Here is a 24,989-nt window from a genome sequence, read left to right on the forward strand (position 1 = left end):
GACCTGGTAAGGCGCCCTCTTCCCGTGCTCCGAGGGATCATCGAGCACCGCTACATCTTCGCCGAAGCGCCCTGGAAGTCAGACCCTCGAAAGGCTGCCGACCCGAGATGGGACCGCCGAGGAGATCGAAGTGAAGCACCCAGACATCGCCACCGTCGAAGTCCATTGCCGTCGACCAGGGTCCGCAGGTCTGTGTAACAGCTGGAGGCCCGTCGAACCACTTGACGCCGTGCCGCCGATGACCAGAGACGTCCGCTCCTTGCCTAAGAACATTTGAATCGAAGGACTCCCTCTTCCGCACCGTCGACCGCTTTATCCTGCCGGAGAAAGTCAAGGACGACCAACGCGCCGACGAGAAACCTGTTGGTGGGTTTCCCGCCACCCGAAGACCACAAAGACTCGAACGACTCGACGCCCTTGCTAGTCCCCCGTCTTCACAATCTTTGCAGTCCAGAACAATTGTCATCGAGGTGCCCCGCACGCCTCTGCCTTGCAGGACGCCAACGCTCCGTCGTCGACGAGCACCGCTTGGATCGAAGCTGCCGCCTCATCGACGCTGTTCTACCCTGTTTGTTGTCGGACGTTCGACGCTCCGTGTCTCCCGCTTGAAAGGGAAGGCATTCAAGAAGGGCCGTCGATTCCCCGACGCGAACGCCGAGTTCCTCGACGGACGTTCGACGCCCCGTGTCTCCCGCTTGAAAGGGAAGGCATTCAAGAAGGGCCGTCGATTCCCCGCCGCCGAACGCCAAGTTCCTCGACGCTTCTTGACGCCTCTCGACGATCCGTGACTCCCGCTTGAAAGGGGGTCGCTCAAGAAGGATCCGTCGACGCCTCTTCGAAGAACTCGACTCCACCAGGTACATTGGGGGGTTAAAAACATTATAGGAGGGAATAAGACTTGCAGAACAATATATGGACTGGGCTTGTGCTATATCTTTATTTTACAGGTTGCCCAGGTGGGGGGATCTCCACACAGAACTGTGTCTAGTGGTAGGGGCCAGTATTCTGCCTATTGCTCAACCATCTTATTTTCTCTCCTCTCTCTATTGCTGGTTTCACTCTATTGATCTGTGTGACATTGTTACAGTATTGTTGATGCAGTTTAATGAGATCTAATACGAAGGGTGGTACCACTGTAGAATTGTATATATTTGCCATTGTTGGATTTCCTAAGTACAAAGTGAGTTATTATGATAAGTGTACATAACCTAGAATATTGATTTTATAAAGACTGTGTTCTAACCAATACAGTGTGTGGACATTCCTTTGTGGGGGCTTGGGGACTACACTGTACTTAAGAACCAGTCTGCATCACCTCCTGAGAAGCTAGGCCTTGATTGCTCGACCATAGCTACCGAATAGAGAATCTAGGCTGGGGTCCTCTGTGCCTCCCCTCTACCATATAGAGAGCAGAAGTACAGACCACCCCCTACCAGTCTTTTCACCTGGTGGCAGCGGTGGGATGCTTATGGTTTTAAGAATCAGTGTTTAACCGTGCCACTTACAAAATATCTGCACTTTATTAAATTAAAGTTTGGTTGTGTACAAGATAACTCAATTACAAAGAATGGAGTCTGTTGCAAATGGCAAATTGACTCGGATGAGCTTGGAGGCTCTCCAGAGTGCTTGTGAAGCCAGGGAGTTAGACTTTGTGGATAAGTCTAGGGCTGAGCTGATAGCTGCCCTGGTGGACTACCAGACTGATGGTGAACCTCTTGATGAGGGGGGAATGCAACCAATGAGGACTCTGCCACTGGGGTTTCTGCTGAATCTGTTTCTGAGAATGCCGCCATTCCTGCTGCCTCTGTTCCAAACCCCAGCAATTCCTTGGAGCTTGAGTTATTAAGGATGAAATTGGCCTTTGAATACTGCAAGTTGGAAATAGATGCTGAACTTAAGAAAGAGGAGTTGGCTAAACAAGTGGAGCTCAAGAATAGGGATCTTGAACTCAGAAATAAGGACCTTGAACTCAAGAGACAGGACATTGAATGTCAGTGAATCCAGCTATAGAAAGCTAGAGTGGAGACTTCAGCTAAAACCAGTGAGCGTGTCAGGTCCCCAGCCACCAAGTTTATGAAAGATTTGGTTGGTGTATTGGTGGAGGGTTCAGATATCCTCCAATGGATTGAAGCGTTTGAAATGGCGTGTGTTATTTATGATGTTGATAAAAGAGATTGGGCTAAATGTTTGTTAAGCAGAGTGCCTCAAACTGGATATGACTGTATTCTGAAGCTGAGTGTGGAAGAAAGGGGTCAGTATGAGTGTATGAAGTCTGCTTTGATTGCCAAGTTTGGGAAGACACCTACCCAATACCTTAAAAGGTTCATGGATTTTAAGAAAAGGGAGAATGTGTCTTGGGTTGACTGGGTGAGTGCTGCGCACATGAACATGATGGGGTGGATTGATGGATACAAGGTTAAGACTTTTGTAGAATTGTCCCACCTCTTGTTTTTTGAGCATTTTTCTGAAGCCTGTTCACCAGAGCTGTGTCAGTATGTGGCTGACCAGAACATTTTGGACCCCTTTAAGCTGGCTAGGTTGGCTGACAAGTGGGTCTCCCACCAGGTGTCCCCTAAGGACTCCAGTGGGAAGGACAAGGACAAAGAAAAGGGGGCCTCTCAGAAAGCTGAGGAGTCCCACAAGCAGTCACAGTCGGGTAACCCTAAACCTTCCTCTCCCAAGACCCAAAAATCTAGTGGGGATAAGTCATCTGTGGGTGGGAATAAGAGTAGTGGTCCACCTGCTGCAAAGCAGGCTCCCCGTGTTTCCAGTACCGTACCCCGCACTCCTGGCACTTGTTGGGACTGTGGGGCTCTGGATCACAGAAGGGGTGACTCCAAGTGTAAAGGTAAGGCACTTGGAGTACAGTCTGTCAGCCTGACCTACCCTTACCCCGTGTCTGAGGTGGAGGCCACTATCCTCCCCTCCTCTACCGGGATCACATTTGGTGCTCCGGTAGAGATTTCCTTAGTGTCCCTTGGGGCCTGGGACCAGTATACAGAAGTACTGGCGACTATCCCACAGAACCCCCGTAGGTTTTTGAGAAGTGTCCTCTTGAATGGCCAGCCTTCTACTGGTTTGAGAGACACTGGGGCAAGCATGACAGTGGTGGACAGGACCCTGCTCAAGCCAGAGGACTATGTAGGTGCTCCTCTGAGAACCACCAGGTTAGCTGGTGGGCCTCCCAAATTATCGCCTGTAGCCTTAGTCACACTCATGATTGGAGACAAGACAGCAAAGCTTCCTGTCCTGGTTCAGGACAATGTCCCTGCTAACATTCTGTTAGGAAATGATCTAGTAGAGTTGGGGTTGATCTCGGAAGGTCTTCCCATGACTGCTGCTGCAGTCACTAGGTCACAGGTGACACCGGGTCTGGCTGTGAGTCAGGTACCCGAGCCAAAGGCGAGGCCTAAGGCAAGAAGAAGGAAGACCAAGAAGGCCACCTCTGTGGAGGGAACACCTTCTCTTCCTGCTGTTCCGACAGCACCCATTGGGATCCATGCTCCGGACAGGCTGGGTCCAGTGGAAAACCCAAACTCAACTCCTGTTGGAGAAGAGACAGAAGACTCTCCTGTGGGAGAGGTTCTCAACCCGGAGGATCCTCCCGACCTTCAATGCTTGTTAGCTGAAGGGGGACCCTCCCGGGCAGACTTCTGTAAGGGACAGAGAGAGTGCCACTCTCTCGAGGGACTGAGGAAACAGGCCCTGTCCCAGGCACAAGGAGAAGTGCCTAGGACATTCCAGATTTATTGGGAGGGTGAGCTCCTTGTTAGTGAGCCCACTAAGCCTGAACCTGGTGCCCTCAAGAGTTTGGTGGTACCCCAGGTTTACAGGCCCTTCCTACTGCAGTTGGCGCATGAGGTGCCCTTGGCTGGTCATCTTGGGACCAAGAAGACTAAGCAGAGGCTCTCTGCCCATTTCTACTGGCCACGGATGGGAGTAGAGGTGGAGTCCCACTGCAGGACCTGCCCAACTTGTCAGTTGTCTGGCAAGACTGGAGGCAGTGTCATTGCCCCACTGCAGCCATTGCCAGTGGTTGGCACACCATTTGAGAGAGTGGGCATCGACACCGTCTGTCCCCTTGACCCTCCCACTTCAGGTGGACATCGGTTCATCCTGGTCTTGGGAGATCATGCCACCAGGTACCCTGAGGCAATACCCCTTCGGACTGTTACTGCCAAGGTGGTTGCCAGGGCTCTCCTGGGCATTTTCACCCGTGTTGGATTCCCCAAGGAGGTTGTCTCTGACAGAGGATCCAACTTCATGTCTAGTTACATGAAAACCATGTGGAAAGAGTGCGGGGTAACCTACAAGTTCTCCACCTCTTACCACCCCCAGACCAATGGTCTGGTTGAGAGATTTAATAAAACTCTCAAGGGCATGCTAGGGGCTTTGGAAGAACCCCTAAGGAGGAAATGGGATCTCCTCCTGCCATGCCTGCTGTTTTCTTACAGAGAGGTACCTCAAGAGGGTGTTGGTTTCAGCCCCTTTGAGTTACTCTTTGGACATCCCGTGAGGGGGCCCCTTGCCTTGATCAGAGAAGGCTTGGAAGCCACCCCTCCAGGTCCTGCCAAGCAAGTGGGGGACTATGTGTTAGGCCTCAGACTGAGGATGACACAGATGATGGGTCAGGCAACAGCAAATCTCAAGGCCAGCCAGGAATTGAATAAGTACTGGCATGACCTTAAAGCCTCGCAAGTGGATTGGACTCCGGGACAGGAAATCCTTGTGATGGAGCCTACCAAGCCTAGAGCTTTGGCAGACAAGTGGACTGGACCCTTCAGGATCATCTCCAAGATGGGAGAAGTCAATTATCTGGTTGACATGGGAGCCTCTGGGGTAGCCCCTCAAGTATTCCATGTCAACAGGCTCAAGCCTTTCCACCGGCGAGCAGAAGTCTCATGTCTCTTGCTAGCTTCAGGGCAAGAAGAGGATGAGAGTGAGCCCCTTCCTGATTTGCTGCATAGCAACCCTCAGGATGCCTCAGTGGAGGGAGTACATCTCTCTCCGGATTTGACAACAGAGCAACAGAGGGCCTGCCGGGCTTTGCTCCAACAGTATGCCTCTCTGTTTTCACTGACGCCAGGCCTTACACCGTGGTGTAGGCATGAAATTGACACTGGTGACAGTGTGACTGTCAAAAGCAGGTGCTACCGTATGTCAGATACCGTCAAGAACCACATCCAGGCTGAGGTCGCCAAGATGTTGGATCTGGGTGTTATTGAACCCTCAACCAGTCCCTGGTCCAGTCCAGTGGTCCTTGTCCCCAAGGCAAGTTCCCAGGCGGGTACCAAGGATTGGAGGTTTTGTGTGGACTACCGAGGAGTCAATGCCGTCACCAAAACTGACGCGCACCCATTGCCCAGGGCTGATGAGCTCGTGGACACCATAGGTGCTGGCAAATTTGTGAGCACCTTTGACCTTACCTCAGGCTATTGGCAGATAGCTCTGACGGACCATGCCAAGGAAAAGATGGCCTTCTCAACACCTGAGGGACTCTACCAGTTTAGGGTCAGGCCTTTTGGGTTGAAGAATGCCCCTGCCACCTTCCAGAGATTGGTCAACCATGCGCTCAGTGGGCTGGAAGCCTTTTGTGTGGCTTACTTAGACGACATTGCCGTCTACAGTTCCACCTGGGAAGAGCATTTGACACATCTGGATAAGGTGTTGCAGGCCTTGAAAAGGGCTAACCTCACTATCAAGGCCACCAAGTGCAAGATAGCTGAGGGGAAAGTTACCTACCTTGGTCATGAGGGGGTCAAATCCAACCTCTCTCCAGTAAAGTACAGGATGTACAGAACTGGGAGACTCCCACTACTCAAACCCAGGTGAGAGCCTTTTTGGGCCTCACTGGGTACTATCGCAATTTCATGGCAGACTATGGAACCATAGCTGCACCCCTGACAGCTCTAACTTCACCCAAACAGCCTAGGAAGGTTAATTGGACCGAAGACTGTCAGAGGGCCTTTGATGGCTTGAAAGAAAGTCTGTGTAGGGCACCTGTGTTGTGTGCGCCTGACTACAGCCGACCCTTTATCGTCCAGACGGATGCCTGCGACACCGGAATTGGAGCTGTCTTGTCCCAGTTAGATGACAAAGGGAGAGAACATCCTATCATATTCATCAGTAGACAACTCAAGGGTAGAGAACTTAGGTGGGCTACTGTTGAAAAGGAGTGTTTTAGCATAGTTTGGAGCCTTAGGCGTTTTAGGCCCTACCTTACGGGGTCTACCTTCAAGGTCCAAACAGATCATAAGCCCCTGAAGTGGCTTATGCAGATGAAGGGTGAGAATCCGAAATTGCTCAGGTGGTCCATTAGCCTGCAAGGGCTAGACTTCACCATAGAGCACAGACCAGGGAAGAGTCACGATAATGCAGATGGCCTTTCCAGAAGGTATGTTGACAGTCTGGATGAGGGTGTCTATCCCGTGGGAGATTAGTCACCCTCCACCTCAGTCTGGGGGGGGCGACTGTGATGCTGGAAATGCATCAGAGGGACAGGGCCTCTGAATCCTTGTCCTTTACTGCTTTTTATCGTGTGTTCTGTCGTGTTTTCTGCCCAGGAGTCCATGTGGGACTCCTGGCAGTACAGCTATCTCTTTTGGTTTGGTGAACAGACCCATGGGATACCCTTATGGCACCCATGGGTAGGGGTACAACCCTGTGCCCCTAGTGTATGTTTTTGGGCACCTGTGGGTGGCCCACAGAGCAGGGTATGGGCTGGTGGCAGCTCCATGCTGAATTTGACAGGTGCTCTGGGTGTCCTCCATTTTGGGATACCCTGGCCCTGCCGTTGGGATCAGTTGATTCCTGATAGGAAACAAGATGGCCCCTGTGTTGCCTCTTGCTTTCTATTGCCTGTTACCTTGTTTTCCCAAAGTCCTGGGAAGCCCTGACTCTGTCCCTTCCCCTGACTGGCTGTTGGGTGGAAGTTCCATATATGGTGTTGTTGTGAAGGCCCAGCTAGACTGACCGGAGCCTTCCCAGTGACTGTATGTTGTGGGTACCTCCTGTGGGTGGGATCTGGGTGAATGGAGTGTGTGACCAATATACACTCCTTGTTGTGGTTGTCTGGTTTCTGGCATGAGAGACAAAGACTGAGACAGCCCTGCCCGAAACTGGCCTGAATGCAGTGCGTAGTGTTGAATGGCTGGGTACTTGTCCCAATCCACATTCCTTGTTATGAGTGTCTGAAAGCGAGGAGTGTGGCCTGAATGCACTGTGTGCCTGATTGGCTGACTGACTGCATGAATGCCCTTCTGTATGATTGGCTGCTGAGTGTGTACCAGCAGTGTGGATGAGAGACAGAATAGTATATCTGGGGACCTCTCACCACTGGTAATTGTTCAGAAACGTTCAGAAGCTGAGTCTCCACTCTAAGAGTAACTGGAACTGCTGATCCTCGACGCCCAGCTGGAAGAAGAAGACTTGCTGTTGCACTTGCTTCGACCGATCTGAAAGCTGCCGAATTCGTCGAGGACTGACCCGAGAGAGGACCTGGTAAGGCGCCCTCTTCCCGTGCTCCGAGGGATCATCGAGCACCGCTACATCTTCGCCGAAGCGCCCTGGAAGTCAGACCCTCAAAAGGCTGCCGACCCGAGACGGGACCGCCGAGGAGATCGAAGTGAAGCACCCAGACATCGCCCCCGTCGAACTCCATTGCCGTCGACCAGGGTCCGCAGGTCTGTTTAACCGCTGGAGGCCCGTCGAAGTTGTGTTGCCCAGCCGTGGGAACCACTTGACGCCATGCCGCCATCGACCGGAGCCGTCCGCTCCTTGCCTAAGAACATTTGAATCGAAGGACTCCCTCGTCCGCACCGTCGACCGCTTTATCCTGCCGGAGAAAGTCAAGGACGACCAACGCCCCGACGAGAAACCTGCCGGTGGGTTTCCCGCCACCCGAAGACCACAAAGACTCGAACGACTCGACGCCCTTGCTGGGCCCCCGTCTTCACAATCTTTGCAGTCCAGAACAATTGTCATCGAGGTGCCCCGCACGCCTCTGCCTTGCAGGACGCCAACGCTCTGTCGTCGATGAGCACTGCTTGGATCGAAGCTGCCGCCTCATCGACGCCGTTCTACCCTGTTTGTTGTCGGACGTTCGACGCCCCGTGTCTCCCGCTTGAAAGGGAAGGCATTCAAGAAGGGCCGTCGATTCCCCGACGCCGAACGCCGAGTTCCTCGACGGACGTTCGACGCCCCGTGTCTCCCGCTTGAAAGGGAAGGCATTCAAGAAGGGCCGTCGATTCCCCCGCCGGCGAGCGCCAAGTCCCTCGACGCTTCTTGACGCCTCTCGACGATCCGTGACTCCCGCTTGAAAGGGGGTCGCTCAAGAAGGATCCGTCGACGCCTCTTCGAAGAACCCGACTCCACCAGGTACATTGGGGGGGTAAAAACCTTATAGGAGGGAATAAGACTTGCAGAACAATATATGGACTAGGCTTGTGCTATATCTTTATTTTACAGGTTGCCCAGGTGGGGGGATCTCCACACAGAACTGTGTCTAGTGGTAGGGGCCAGTATTCTGCCTATTGCTCAACCATCTTATTTTCTCTCCTCTCTCTATTGCTGGTTTCACTCTATTGATCTGTGTGACATTGTTACAGTATTGTTGATGCACTTTAATGAGATCTAATACAAAGGGTGGTACCACTGCAGAATTGTATATATTTGCCATTGTTGATTTTCCTAAGTACAAAGTGAGTTATTATGATAAGTGTACATAACCTTGAATATTGATTATATAAAGACTATGTTCTAACCAATCCAGTGTGTGGACATTCCTTTGTGGGGGCTTGGGGACTACACTGTACTTAAGAACCAGCCTGCATCACCTCCTGAGAAGCTAGGCCTTGATTGCTCGACCATAGCTACCGAATAGAGAATCTAGGCTGGGGTCCTCTGTGCCTCCCCTCTACCATATAGAGAGCAGAAGTACAGACCACCCCCTACCAGTCTTTACAGGGTGGCAGAGCAATAGCCAGAAATAAAACTGTATATGTGAACACAAACCAAGTGTTGCAAACTTCTTTCAACCTACAATCAAAGAAGCAAATGGCTCCAACCACGCCCCAGCGCCACTAACAAACAAGGTTTGCATACCCACCCATATTGCTGTAGAAAGGGCTGGACCAGAGGCTTGATGAAACCAGGTTTCTGTAAAAGCAAGCAGGTCCAGGTACTGGGAGGTGATATGGTAATGTATCTCTAGGGTGTGAGCAGGGATATATCTGGCATTGATGAGGGGTCCTTTTAAAAGAGGTAAGGACAAGGAAACTAGTGAGGTAATTTTGGTAGCAGGGGAGGAAGGTACATAGTGTTCAGTATTGTTGGTACTAGTAGTGCAACTACAGCTAGTAGCATAGGTGGCCTGTCTCCTATCATCCAAGCTCCTACTGATGGCCCTGGCGAGCTGAAAGCTGCTGGGGGTGCCATTAGTCAGAGATTTTGGACTGACTGCTACTGGGGTCACTGAAGGACTGTTTAGGGTGCTGTCTGCATTTTAGTGCTGGGGTCCTTGCAAGAGGATGCAGTGGTAAAAGGTTTCAGAGAAACCAGAACATGGTTGAGAGGGCCTGTTTTCTAGCACAACAATCACCAAGGCAAGGGTGGGACTGCATGGAGGAGGATGTGTGCTTGGACTGCTTATCGAGGGTGAGATCGGCATCCTGGAGTACTGGCTGTGTAGTGGGATGATATGATAATCTGGTAGCGCTCGCCTAAGGCCTTTGGCAGTGTCAGGAGGTGGGGTAGTTGGGCATAGGGTAGGTAGCTCTGAGGAAGTGCAAAGGGCTTGAGGATGTGCCAGGTCGTATTGCACTGCTATGCTATACACATGAACTGGCGGCACCACATTAGAGACACAAGCAGACTCTGTAGGGCAGAGTGCCGGCTGTAGGTACTTCAGGGCGTGAGGTCCCTGTTGGAGTGCTTAAGTATAACATAGGGTATGCTTTACATTATAGCGAGCCACTGTGTGGCAGTTGGCGGAGTAGCAAGGTAGAGCAGATGCTGGGTTGTCAGTGCAGGCAGGTTGGAGGAATCGGCATGGGATAGGAGGAAGGATGATGGCACAACAAAACATACGGATACTAGGGCAGCCGTTCAGGTCAATAAAGCCAGTTGTATGGTGAAGTATATTAGGCTTACTTCTGACAAGTTTTAGATTGTTGAGAAGGTACGGATCCAACAGCTTGGCGGGTTGAAGCAGAGAGCTGCAGAGAGCTCTTCAAGCCTTGTTCAACATGCCCCAATATTTGGAAGGCTCAATTTGTAGAACTATTTGACCAGAGTCACACACATTATGAGTGCCATTATTCTGTTTTGAACGCATGTGCCTTGTAAGTTGCTTGCGTTTTAGTTAGATTTCCCTACTCCAATCATAGAATGTGAAATCATGTAGGATATCGTGTGGGATTTGAATTGTGATTTTGCTGAAACCTCTTGGAAATTCAGCTCCTGGGGAATCAGGCATCACCAATTAGGCAGGAGCTACAGCGGGGACACCGGGAGCTAGTACATAGAACACTGCAAATGTAACTTTCGCATAAAACACAAACTCTAACAGGCAGATTCATGGAATTAATGTGCGCCGAAAATTTCGGCGCAAGCGTGCGAAAACGTGCAATTTGCAGTGAAAGAGTGAAAATCGCAGTGCAAGTGCGAATATCGCAGGGAAACCAGCGCAGATCTATTCATGGAAGTCCGTGCGCGAGTAAAATCAGGGATGTGCGCTGAAAAAGTGCGCGGCGCACACCGGCGCACAGGTCATCTAATGGCGTGCGCTAAGGCCACAGTGAAAGCGCACATAGCGCGGCGCACATAATAAAAGTAGGCGGAACACGGGGCGTAACACTCGGAATGGGGAACAACTCGTGAAAATGTGGGTGTCACGGGGGAAGTACAGGAACGCTCACACACTCACCTACCCAAACCCGTCCGCCACACGAAGGCAGGCGGTAGCGTCCCTGCGCTGGGAAAAAATGTGCGTCAAAATGTGCGCTAACAAAAAGCACGAATATACTGTTCTGATGAATGTCCCATACTGTGGCCCCCTAGGACAAATGACGTGCAAAGGGGTACGCGACAAACAGCTACACCCGCTGTGTGAACAATTAGCTTGTGCATGTATTTCGTGTGTGCGCGGGAAGTTTTACACGCGATCGGGCCTGGGGGAGCGGGATACGTGTATTCCAGGGGTTCGCGGGAAGTTTCAAACGCGATAGGTCTTGTGAGAGTGGGGTGCGTGTATTACTGGGGTTCGCGTGAAGTTGCACACACAATTATCCTGGGTACGTGTAAATCTTGGGTTCACGGGAAGTCTCACACACGATAGGCCCTGTGCGAGTGGGGTGCGTGTATTCCTGGGGTTCGTGTGAAGTTTCACACGCGATTGGGCTGGGTACATGTAAATCTGGGGTGCGCTGGAAGTTTCACACGCGATTGGCCTTGGTCGAGCGGGGTATGTGTTTTTCGGGGGTGCGTGGGAATTATCACACACGACAGGCCCTGTGCGAGTGGGGTACATGTATATCTGGGGTGCAGAGGAGTCCTAAACGTGAATTGGCAGTGTGGGTCCTCCCAGGTGTTCCCTCTACACCCTCCACGGCCCCTGCAGGCAGCCCACACCACAGGGGACTTCTTTTAGGCAGAAACCTGTGCAGTTCCCTCTGGGACCACTGCAAAAGATTTAGTACTACAGTTGTTTAGCAGTAAACCCACTTGGTAGCAGTCTGTACCACATAGATTCACTTGGTAGCTGTGGCTGTGCAGTCAGACTTCCCTCAAGAAGAGTTAGGCAGTATGTGGAGTATACAAAATAGGGAAATTTACACAGTAGAACAAGCAAACACGGAACAGAGCTTGGGTGTAAAGATATATAGGTATTTATTTATAACAACACATCTATGAAAAACACTCTGGTACTAATACGGCAAACAACTTCAATTACAATTACTATAAGTAAATCAATCCCCCTAACAATAGTTCGACAAGTGTAGGTTCAACGGCACCACTTATTTGCAGACAGAGGTGAATGCTTTAACCTATATGGCACTCTAGTATTCATTAGAACGGGAGAGAAAAGGCAGGGTATGAAATCAACTCGGTACCAACACTTTTACGAACAAATGCAAGGCAAGTAAGGCAGGGTCTACTGTAGATCGCAAAGTTCAGAGGCCAGGCCCACTCGGAGAGAGGCAAGGTGATATGTCCCAAAAAGTATCACAGTGGAAATGCACTTCGAGTCTTTGTCGCAAATTGTTATCGAAAGATTGGACCAGTTCAGAACAGAAAGTTTAAGAAGGCTTGGAGGCGACCCAATGGAGCGGGGAGGAGTAAGACACCTCACGCTAACCGTCACAAGGGAAGCCAGGCGGGCACAGTACCTTGTATGTGGAGAGACAGCTCCGGCGGGGGCAGTTGTTCCTGGTGGTGGATGCAAGTCAGGGCTTTGCCAAGAGAAGAGATGCTCTCGTCATCGAAGGAAAGTTGAAGATCGTTGCACCACCAGGGATGAGACCAGCCGCGGAGGGCTCCGTCACAAGGCACCACCTTTTGGTCGCGGTACGGGTTAGTGGCTATCCGGTTGCCGGGGTGCTCAGCACGGGCAATTCGACCACTACGCCCTGGAAGCGAAGAAAAAGCAAAGGGGACTGGTTGTTCCCACCAGTCAGGGGAAGAAGACTCTCCGGCGGGAGGATCTCCTCGGTCGTTGGGAAGTGGTGAGTCGGTTCAGCAGGGCTCCACCGGAGGTGTCGTGGTTGCAGGTCGGCTCAGCTTTACCATCGTCGGATTCTTAGGTCCTGTGGCGACTTCTGAAGATCCAGTCCCAAAAGCCCTGCTTTTATGCAGAAAACCCCCATTCATTCAGCCTAGCTGTCAATCAAACCACGCTAAGTGGTGAGCGGGGTGGCTCACCACTTGGGCCAATCACACCAGAGTGTGACTTGAGTTGGCAGGGCAACTCAGTCCAGGGTGCCAAAACCCCCTCCCACACCCCCTGTGGTACCCAGACAGAATGGCACCACTTTGGAGGGCCTCTGTGCAGAAGCCCGCCAAAAGTGGAACAAAGGGCTCAACCTTTGGTTTAGGAGTCACATAGATGAACACAGACGCCATTTTAAAAACCGAGATCTGGCAGAAAATACCAACCGATAGATTTATTTAAGATAAATAAACCGGTGGTATGTTGGAGATTAACGAGAAAAAGTATTAACCTCCAACAATGGGAAGAATCCCATAGAGTTATATTCGGGGTCGAATATAACAAGTAGTTTCCACTGCCACCAGCCAAAACTCGACAATTGGGGACGGGACAGTGCCCCCTCGAATAACAGACCCAGGGGTAATCGAATTACCCCTACTAGTAGGTCGACAATAGGATGGTTTGTACTAGTTCTGTTAGTAAATTTAGGTCTAGTAAAGCCAATGGCGACTTTAGATGCCCTGGGAGACAGTAGTCAGTCCCAGGGTATGGAGTCTGTGGTGGGGATCCTCTAGGACGCGCCAGTGTTACGGCACAGAGGGTGCGGTGTAACACACATAGAAAAACATATGAGACCCTATGGAGTAAAAGACCCCATAGCCCATAGAACACATTGACATTCAACGGAATTAAGCACATTCATGTCCAGGAGTGGGAGAAAAGAGTCTCACTCTTGGCAGGATGGAAAAAAACAAACTCCAGAAATCCAGCAAAGCTGCTGGGGGACTCACTAGGTTAGGAAATTCAGCCTAAACAGAGAATTCTCCCTAACAACTTCATATCCCGCAGGCAGCCTATCCACCATGGACATGCCCCTCAGACAAGCCACATGTCAGCTTGCACTACTGATCACCAACGCATGACCCCATCCACTCCCACCTCCCAGCAGTGCAAGGCACCTGCCAGCAGGCCCCCACTCATGTCCCCTTGCACACCCACCCCCCAGCAGTGCGGGGCACCTGCCAGCAGGCCCCCACTGATGTTCCCTTGCACACCCACCCGCCAGCAGTGCGGGGCACCTGCCAGCGGGCCCCCACTCATGTCCCCTTGCACACCCACCCCCCACCAGTGAAATAGCGATCCCATGACACAAACCAAAAGTCAACTATGTACATCAACACATGTCCGCCACACGAAGGCAGGCGGTAGCGTCCCCGCGCATTAAAAAAATGTGCGCTAACAAAAAGCCGTATATACAGCTCCGATGAATGTCCCATACTGTGGCCCTCTAGGACAAATGACGTGCAAAGGGGTACGCAACAAACATGGACACCCGCTGTGTCAAAAATAGCGTGTATTTTGGGGGTGCGCAGGAAGTTTCACACGCGATTGTGCCAGGGCGAGCGGGGTACGTGTACTTCAGGGGCTTGCGGGAAGTTTCACACGCAATTGGGCCTGGGCGAGCGGGGTAGGTGTACTTCAGGGGCTCGCTGGAAGTTTTACATGCGAATGGGCCTGGGCGAGCGGGGTACGTGTATTACTGTGGTGGGCGTGGAAGTACAGGAGGCAAATGCACGGAACGCCCACACGCACACGCCAAAAAAGATGCGCTAATCCGGAAACACGTACGCAAGCAGGAAGCAGGCGTACTTCGACCCGCGCAGCATAAAAGAGAGCGCAAACAACGAACAAGCTCAGACGCCAGAATGAATATACCGTTCCTAGCAGCAGTGGCCGTGGGATACCGCAGGAGGAGGAGGAGGATAGTGAGGGCCAGAATTCTTACACCCAGAACCAGCCTTTTTGGGATGCCTGATGACCAGGTGTATGGGAGGTACAGGTTTCCACCTCACATAATACTCGACCTGGTCAGTGAGTGGGAGGATGACCTCACATCACCCACCCTCTGCTCCCAAGCACTCAGCCCCCTGGAGAAGGTCCTTAATGTACTGCACTTCTTGGCCACTGGATCATTTCAGCGGACAAGTGCCATAGTGGGGGGGGTGTCACAGGCCACGCAGTCACGCTGCCTACACCAGGTCTTGGCCATCATGACTGCACGCCCATAAGTACGCAGGCACATATACCTGCCCAGAACACCTGCAGAAAGGCAGGCTGTCGCCCAGGATTTTTACGGGGTGGCACACTTCCCCAAAGTGCTAGGTGCCATTGACTGCACCCATGTGGCTCTACGTCCCCCCAGGTCATCTGAGCACATCTATAGAAACCGCAAGCACTGGCATTCCATCAACGTCCAGGTAGTATGTGATGCCAAGGGAATCATCACCTCAGTATATGCCAACTAATCAGGGTCCACCCACAACAGTTTCATTTACAAAATGTCAACCCTAAACCGGGACCTAGAAGCTGGTCGGCATGGCGATACAAGGCTGATTGGTGAGTATAAATGCCACAGCACATGCATGCATGTCAGATTCTGAGTAATGTCACAACCCCACTAATTATACCCATGACCACCTCTCCAGGGGACAGTGCCTACCCTCTGAGCGCCCACATGACTACGCCAATCTGGAACCCCACCACGCCACCCGAGGTAAGATACAACACAGCCCATATTGCAACCTGGGGCATAGTGGAGCGCACATTCAGAGTGCTCAAGTCACGTTTTCGCTCCCTTGACCGTTCTGGCGGGCAGCTGTTATACACTCCCCCAGTAGTGTGCAGCATCATAGTGGCAGCATGTGTCCTGCACAACGTTGCAACACGCCGGGGCCTGCCCGTGGACATGGTGGTGCCCCCGCATCCCCAACCACATGATCGCCCGCTGCGCATGGGAGGGGAAAGGGCACGGGGTGAGGCACCCCGTACGCAGCTGGTGGCTAATTACTTCACCTAAAATCACACCCCTGTGGAGTGCACACAGCCCTGGCACATACCAGATGACTATCAATGATGATGAGTCAAATGACAGTCAACTCTCACAACCATACCAGCCTGAGATTGTTCACCTGGTAGTGTTCCATTGTGTGCATCCCTACCTACACAAACACCACCAATGCTGTGTCATCAAAAGACACACTTCTATGCTGCTAAAATCATTAACCCCTTGCAAGATACAACATGACAACAGTGCCATGTCACCCAACACCTCCCCAGCACCGCCACCCAACAGACCATGGCATGTCATGCTATGTGAGAGCAAACAAAGGAAACCCCAAAACATGACACAAGTGTCACAAAGTACAGTGTCCCGAATGGAAAATGGCCACACACAATATGGTCCCATTAATGTAGAACTGACAACACACATGACCAAAGACTTACCACAATACAATGCAGCTAGCCACCCCAAACATAGCATTCACATGACAGTACTAAGTTAAAGGATACGTAGTCTTACAACCTGGTGATGCTAGCACATCGACCACTTGGTGCCACGCAAATCTGGAAGTGCACTGCTTACAACAGGAACTCCATCTCCCAAGTAGATGGCCTTGTGAAGACATGAGGAATGAACCTGCAAATTAGAAGGGGGACATGGATGCACAAGCACACATCAATACACCATGCAGTGTACAATACTACAACAATATGCACTAGGAATGTATACACAGTATTGACTACAGACTGCCCACACATGTCATGGGAGTCCAACGTCACTGTGTAAGTTACTGTCACTTGGGCACACCCTTTGCAAGTCCATGGTAACGGGAAGCAGGAGGGGTGTGTGTCTCACGAACCAAAGCATCTAACCCAAACCCAGGACAAGCCTGCATGTGCCCAGCCGGAATACAGTGGATGCCCATGGGAGCCACACAAGGCAACACACTGTAACAAAAACTCAAAAATCAAAAACCAAAAATCAAAAATCAAAAATGGCCATGTGGGGGCCAGGGGGATGGGGAGGCCACCCAGGAGGTCCGAGGACAAGGTGCACACCAACAGCCACCTGTGTGGATGTTGCAAAAAAAAAAACACCTCCATGGGCTCATGGCCTGCACGGATACGCTATTGTGAGAGATTCAGAATCGCTGTGGTCGCTCTGGTCCTCCATGGCAGCAAGCATGCGGGTGTGGAAGGTCTTGTTCTGGAGGAATATGGTGCAGAGATGCCCGGACCTCCTCCCGAGTTGCCTGCATCTCTGCTGAGAGCGTATGTGTGACCCGCTCCAGTACGTGTTCTGTCCTCGTGACAGTGGAAGTCTCAAGCTCCACAAGAGTCTGCCTGAGGTGACGGACTTCTACCCTCAGGGCTTCCCTCTGGCCCTGGGACTCTAAAGAAATGGCTTCCTGCAGAGTGTCCAGGGCCGCCCGTCTGTCCCTGTTGGACGCCAACATGTCCTCCCTGAGTGATTGGCAAATGGAGTCTGTTGCCTGCTGTAGTTGCTCCATCTGCCTTTCTGGGTGGACAATGGGAGTGGCCACCCTCTCCATTAGCTTGAGCCATCATCTCAGATGCTGCTGCCTGTTGGTTTGCCATACCTTATATGGATTTCTCCCATGCGGTATTGCCTGGTGGCGTACGGCCACCGCGTTGGCCGGAACCACACCTGTCTGGGGCAAGGCAAACTGTGCCTTGCTGTGTCGGAACTGCCTGAGGCTGCAGGACTGCATTCCCCCTCTGATCTGCTGGCCCAGGAACAGGATCAGATGTTGCGGAGTGTGGCCCTGCATCCGCAACCACCAAAGGCAGACCTACCAACACTGACATCCCCATAGTGGGCTGTACCCCTGGTGCAGGTGGGTCGGACAGAACAGAATCCCTCCCAGAAACACCTACCTGCGAAGCCACATAGGTCTCATCATCCGAATCAACACCTGAAAAGAGGTCTGGGGAGGTGCACCCAGAGACACCCCTGGAGAGAACGGTCTGCAGCAAGAGTGGGTTCTCACCCACTACCACACCCCATCCCCCACTGGTGCCCGGTCGTGCCTGAGATCCCTCCTGGGTCTGCACATCTTCTCACCCTCAACAGCATCAAGTGCGTCATCCCCTGCAGAAACATGAAAGACAAAAAATGGAAACAGGCATTAGCACCATGGCACACAATTAGGCCTCACAAGCTACAGAACCAGTACTTGATTGACACATGTCCCACATGACTATAACCCTCCCATACATGCACTGTCACTGAGTTTGAAGGGGAGGAAAATGTCAGACACTGATGACACCAAGATGGAAGAGCAACACATTAGCTGCATGCTGGCTATCAGGGCCATCACACATTGGCCTGTGAGTGGCATGTCCAATCCACATACATGACACATGCCATCACACAGATGGCATGTACCATAGGCATGTCACATATCGTTTGACAATAGGGCTGAGAAATGCGTAGTGAAAGTGGGGGATCAAAACAATCAGCCTGAATGAACAATGAGAAATAAGGAACAATGTTGTTCCAAGATGCCACTTCAAGGGCAACTGGCGTGATGTTGCACAAAAAGTCTACTGTGGGCAGAAGGGATACTGTAATACCCAAATCCAGGGGCGCAGAATGTTTTGGATGAAGCACATGGGTGACCCAAACCACTCAGGCACACACACCCTCACCTGGCACTCAATCAGAACCCCTCACACACACAACATACACATGGATCACACACACATGCATGTTCACTCACCGGACAATGCCTCGTAATCTGGCAGATCTCCCACACCTTGGATCTGTTCCTCTGTGATGTAGGTCCCAGCAAAAGACTCATGTACAGTGAGTTCAATGTCCTCTTGTGGAGGCCCACCTCCAGTCACCAGAGTAGCAGCATGACTTGAGGCCAGCTTTTTCCTTGCCCTGTGCTTAAAGTCATTCCAGCGCTTGTAGCACTTACCAGCTGTGCGCCTCACTAATCCAAGGGCACTTATGATGTCTGCGATGGTCTGCCAGTGTGCCTGACGTTGAGCAGGTGTGGTCTTGCACCCTGAAGTGATCAACATTTCGCTGTCATGTGTGGACACATACTGCACAAGTGCATCACGTTCGGCATCATTGAAGCTAGGCTTCCTTTGCATGCCGGACTGCATAGCCGTGTCTGGGGTATCCGCCTGTAGTAGATGAGCACTCTTCCTCTTTTTTTTGGAAGGTGGTGGGGATCCTAAGTGGCCTATGCCGCTCTGGCCACTAGGGGCAGGAGCACCGGTGGACTGGGTAGTTGGAGTGTGGGAATGCACACTGAGCATGGGACTTGGTGCAGGCATTGGCTGAAGTGTTACGTAGTCAGGGGGAATGTTAGCAAGATGGACTGGGACCAACACTGCCCTGGCTGGGAGAGTCAGAGCTGGGGTGAATGGAGCTGCAGCTGCCCCTGCAGCCTCCCCACCCTGCCTACTCCGGGCAGCAGATGACATAGATGCCCCTGATCCACGTGGCCTGGTGACACCAACTTGCATCGCCACACGTAGCCTAGACTTGGCGACCTGGAAGTCAGCCTGGGAGTCACCCACTGCCAGGTCAGGTGCCACAATAAACCGGTCCAAAAAGGGCTGAGCAGAGATGGTGTCAGCCACATTTCCCTCAACTATGGGGGGGGGGGCATGGGTGTCCCTGACTGGTCCTCCACACATGGGGTCTAGGGGTACCCTGCAAATCCCGGCCACGTCCCCTACCGTGCCCACCACTGCCACCTCTTGAGGCTCGGCCACCTTTGCCACCCTTACCGCTTGGTCGCCTCCCAATCATGGCACTGATGTTGTTGTGCGTATGGGAGTTGAAGTAAACTATTGTCCTGGGCAATTGGGTGTCAAAGGGGTAGGGTACTAGATGGAATTCGTACCCTAGTGCTCTAGCAGGGCTGTATGTGACCCCTGGGGAAAGATGACGGGTCACGCAACGCACAGGCACCCCAAAAACAGAAAATAATGTGCACGCAACCCCTTGTAGAGCACGTGCGTGCAAAAATGAACCCCCACTACGCTGTGGCACCCAGAAACACAAAAATGAACGTACGCGTGTTACACGCAGCCTACAAAGACCTCTGAAGGGGTACGCAACACACGGGGCAAGCACAGTTGGTAAATACGTGCGCAACTCACCATCTGCCTGGAAAATGAGCGTGACAAATACATTGGCAACATCCCCGCCGAAAGAAGAATTGTACACTGTCTGAGGAGACAGGACAAAAGAAGAAGTGAACGCTGTTTGAGGAAACAGGCCCAACAGAAAATCAGAAAAAAGCTGTCAGAGGTAACAGGGAGTATGAACTAGAAACGCTGTGAAGTAAATTGCGTGTGAACCGACAAGAAGTACAGAATTCACCCACTCGCTCTCCACGAAAAGCACATACAAGGAAATGACGTCCTACACGTGCCTTTTGAACCGGCCCACACGTCCAACGTCACTTCCGCGTATACGTGCTAAGGCCCTAACCTCCAATTACACGAGCTGACACTCGGACGTGCAGTTCTTGCACGTGTAACATGCACGCGGGTTCAGGGAAACGCCCGCGCGCTCATGTCACAGACGCGCTTACACGCTAAGGGCATTTGGTCCAATGAAATCGCGTACGCCTGTTGACGCACTTACGCGCTAAGGGCCTTTCCTCAAATTACACGCTGACGTGCTAGATTTTCTCGTGCCAAATCACTCTGTATCAAGCTGGCCACACTTTCACACACGGAAGACCACGCTCCTACCAAGAAGGCCAAATTACTGCCCCCCGGAGCCCCGAGCACGCTCCCACCTGCCATCTGCTGCTGCCTGATTGCCTGCTGCCCACGTGCCCTGCCATTTGCTGCCTGCACATCAGCGCGGGGTGCTGTTGCTGACCGAAGACTCCCGACTGCTATTTCATCGCTCCACAGCCCAGCCCCAGGACCCAGTTGCCCACCCACACCTGCCTCTGGGGTTGCCATGTCGGGCACTACACCATCTGGCACCACTGGCAACCCCCAGCCAGAGAGGCAGCTTCACTGCCACGGAAGTTGGTGTCCTGATGGAGCAAGTCCTGGGGCAGTATGATGCCCTCTTCGGAAGGTCAGCCGCCAACAAGGAAGGACGGACTCGGATCTGGACGGACATCGTGACTGCCATCAACGCGGAGGGGGGGGCAGTCTGCGACTTCTAACATGTCAAGAAGCGCTGGGAGGACTTCAGGTCCAGGACCCTCAATAAGGCACGGTGCCTCTTGAATGCAGCGGATGCTAAGGGGCGCCGAGGCCACCTGTCGGAACATCAGATGAGGGACCTGGAACGCATACGCCCAGCGCTCCACGTCCAGGTCCTTGAGAGGCAGACCCATCTGGAATCGAGCGGTAACTGTACATGCATACTGATTGGAAGCTGTGTGTGTGGTGGTGTGCCAGTTATGTGCAGGTTGTACATGTGGTTTTGTAGGGCCATGTATGGATGTGTATGTACAGGGCTGTGAGGCTGACACATGCAAGTCCTTTCATGTGTGAGACACATGGATGGTGTATGTGTGGTTAAGCATGCAGGCCAAATGCAGATGTGGGAGCAGCCATGTTTTGATTACTGTGTATGTAGGTTGGCATGGTTGTGGTGTCACACATGGATGTTGGTTCCAGCTGGATGTATCTGCACTGTGTACATGTGCATGTGTGTGTATTTGACATGGGTGCAACAGTGATGCAACATGGATGCATGTGAGACTGATATGTAGAAGACTGATTGCCAGATGTGACATGGATGCCCATCCCATCACATTGCGACAGTTGGCGGAGGCGTACACATGCATGTAATTGTGGTGGCGTGTGTGCATGTCTAGTGCACTCCCTGTGTTTTATGTGATGTCTGGCTCACCTTTGGCTGCTCATGCTGTTTGTATGTGTATGGATGGTGCTGGCTGTTGCAATATGGCTGTGGAATAGCTCATGTGTGTGAGTTGCAATGACGTGTGTTGGGGATTGTGATGCCATGTCTGAAGTTTGACAATGCCACTCGTGTACAACTGTCATGTGTGTATGAGTCCATTGTACAGTGCCCTGATGCCTGTCTAATATCTCTCCCTGTCTGTAGCGTCAACTGATGAAGAGGGCGGAGAAGGTCCTGTGGAGCACAGTGGCAGGGATCACACCGCCAGCCGGAGACGCAAGGCCCGGCTCCCCTCCCAGGTTGTCATCTCGTCGGGGAGTGAGGAGTCCGGTGCCGCATCCCAGGTCGCAGCTGCCGAGGGGAGGTCCAAGAGGCGGAGGTTGGAGTTGGACTCCTCGGCAGCCGAAGGGGCAGTAGAGACCCCACAGGGCCCAACGGAGGAAGATGGCACAGAGTCATCCAGGTTGGTGGGGGGTTTGGTGGAGGAGGAGGCCCTGCAACAGGCAGAGACGGGGTCTGGAGGTCAGGATTCCACTGGTGCTAGTGGTGCAGTGCAGGGGCAGGGACAGGAGGCAGCACAGGCCGCCGCGGAGGTGCCTGTGTGTAATCCTGTCCCCGATCCTGTGACTGCATCATCTTGCACCAGCAGGGATACCTATGTCCAGACCCGTTCTCAGGGAGGGGATTGGCTTACACAAACTGGCCTTCCTCTCTCCCTGCGGATGTGGCTATCCGGCACCGGGTTGAGCTTGTCCTGGGTGGGGTGGCATTGCGTCAACGTGCCATGCGAGTTGACCTGCAGTCTTTTCATGAGGAGACTGCACGTCTTCTCGCATGGCTCGTTGACCGCGTTGACCCACTGGGACAGCTCACAATGGCCGGATTCCTCCGTTTTGTGGACCTTGTTCTGACCCCCTCCTCAAGTTAACCCCCTATGCGCCAGTCGTCCTCCGTGCCATCTTCCCACCCATATGTCACCTGGGTGCCCTGTGGAGCTGCCTCTGACCCTGCGGCCAGGCTGGTGGAGGACACATCCCTGCCACAGTCGGGAGTCGGATATCCAGCAGGGGTGGGCACCTCAACAACTGCACCCCAGCTGGAGGAGGATGTGCAGGCAGCAGGAGCCAGGGCACAGGCAGCGGCACAGCAGCAGCAGCAACAAGGTGGGAGCCATGATGGCTCGGGGCCTTCATCATCGGAGGGGCAGGCATCGGCCGGAGGGCAGGAGGACCCTGGATGGGAAGTGTCTTCTGTGTGGCAGCGGTTGGGCCATGCGATAGATACGGAGCGGCAGCGAAGGAAGAGGCACGCCTCATGATGGTCAGGGTGGAGAACTCCATGCTTAGGGCCCTGAGGCGGGCCGAGTGCCTCAAGGCCATTCGCAGGGACCTGGAGTTCCAGATGTCATCGTCCCTGCGAACCCTCAGGGCCATGGAAGAGGACCGCCTCCGGGACATCGAGCAGGAGTTCGATGATGCCCTGGCCCGGAACATCAACATGTGAGCCGTTGGACTTGCCCGCTGCCCTTGTAAATAGTTAGATAGTGTTAGGTTTCCTTTGGTTTTTTCTTTATTTTGGTTGCGTTTGGACAATGCACCACCTTTCTGTATATAGTTTTTCATTAGGTAGTATTTTTGATAGGTTTCATTTCTTCAGTTGGGATCATGGACCCTGGATTGTTCTTCTGTATATAGTTCACTATTGGATTCATCTTTTTTATTATTTTATTTCCCCATGGAGCAATGGTTTTCACTTTTGATTTTCCCTTGGATTTCATTTTTTGAACTGTGACTTTGGACACCTTTCCTTTGGATTATGATTTGTTGTTTTTCATTATTTTACGGACATGCAGCTTTTCGTTTTTTAATTCCCTTTGTCGTTTGTTTGTTTTTTATTCCATTCATGTTGCTTTTAATACATTTTTTTGTCATTCTTCGATGTGTGATGTTATCTCATTGATTTCATGCGTGTTATGATATGGGTTTTGACATTCACTTGCACCCATTGTGTGTGTGTGACGGACATGTGTTCATTTACATACTTGCCATTGGGGTTGTATCATGAAATTGGCATTTCTATGTGGGTGGATGCAATACTTGGGTGGGTCTTTGGAATGTGGAGGCTGGCCATAAGGGCCAGGGATCTAGATTGTGATGACGTGTTGGCTGGGGGACATGAGTGGGGGCCTGCTGGCAGGTGCCCTGCACTGCTGAGGGGTGGGGGTGCAAGGGGACATGGGTGGGGCATGAGTGGGGGCCTGCTGGCAGGTGCCCCACACTGCCTGGGGGGTGGGTATGCAAGGGGACATGAGTGGGGACCTGCTGGCAGTTGCCCTGCACTGCTGGGGGGTGGGGGTGCAAAGGGACATGAGTGGGGGCCTGCTGGCAGGTGCCCTGCACTGCTGAGGGGTGGGAGTGCAAGGGGACATGGGTGGGGCATGAGTGGGGGCCTGCTGGCAGGTGCCCCACACTGCTGGGGGGTGGGTGTGCAAGGGAACATGAGTGGGGCCTGCTGGCAGGTGCCCCACACTGCTGGGGGGTGGGGGTGCAAGGGGACATGAGTGGGACATGAGTGGGGGCCTGCTGGCAGGTGCCCTGCACTGCTGGGTGGTGGGTGTGCAAGGGGAAATGAGTGGGGGCCTGCTGGCAGGTGCTCCTCAGTGCTGGGGGGTGGGGGTGCAAGGGGACATGAGTGGGGTTCTGCTGGAAGGTGCCCCTCAGTGCTGGGGGTGCACGGGGACATGAGTTGGGGGCCTGCAGGCAGGTGCCCTGCACTGCTGGGGGGTGGGGGTGCAGGGGGACATGAGTGGGGGCCTGCTGGCAGGTGCCCTGCACTGCTGGGGGGTGGTGCTGCAAGGGGACATGAGTGGGGGCCTGCTGCCAGGTGCCCCTGACTGCTGGGGGGTGGGGGTGCAAGGGGATATGAGTGGTACATGAGTGGGGGCCTGCTGGCAGGTGCCCTGCACTGCTGGGTGGTAGGTGTGCAAGGGGACATGAGTGGGGGCCTGCTGGCAGGTGCCTTGCACTGCTGGGGGGTGGGGGTGCAAAGGGACATGGGTGGGACATGAGTGGGGGCCTGCTGGCAGGTGCCCCACACTGCTGGGGGGTGGGGTTGCTGGGGGAGATGAGTGTGTGCCTGCTGGCAGGTGCCCTGCACTGCTGTGTGGTGGGAGTGCAAGGGGTAATGTGTTGGTGATCACTAGTGCAAGGTGACATGTGGCTTGGCTGGGGGGGCATGCCCATGGTGGATGGGCTGCCTGCGGGACATGACCAGGGGTGCAAGGTAGTCCCCTGTGGTGTGGTCTGCCTGCAGGGGCCGTGGAGGGTGTAGACGGAA

This window comes from Ambystoma mexicanum, chromosome 7q, assembly GCF_040938575.1.
Source record: "Ambystoma mexicanum isolate Mex_15411 chromosome 7q, UKY_AmexF1_1, whole genome shotgun sequence".
In the NCBI taxonomy this organism is placed as follows: Eukaryota; Metazoa; Chordata; class Amphibia; order Caudata; family Ambystomatidae; genus Ambystoma; species Ambystoma mexicanum.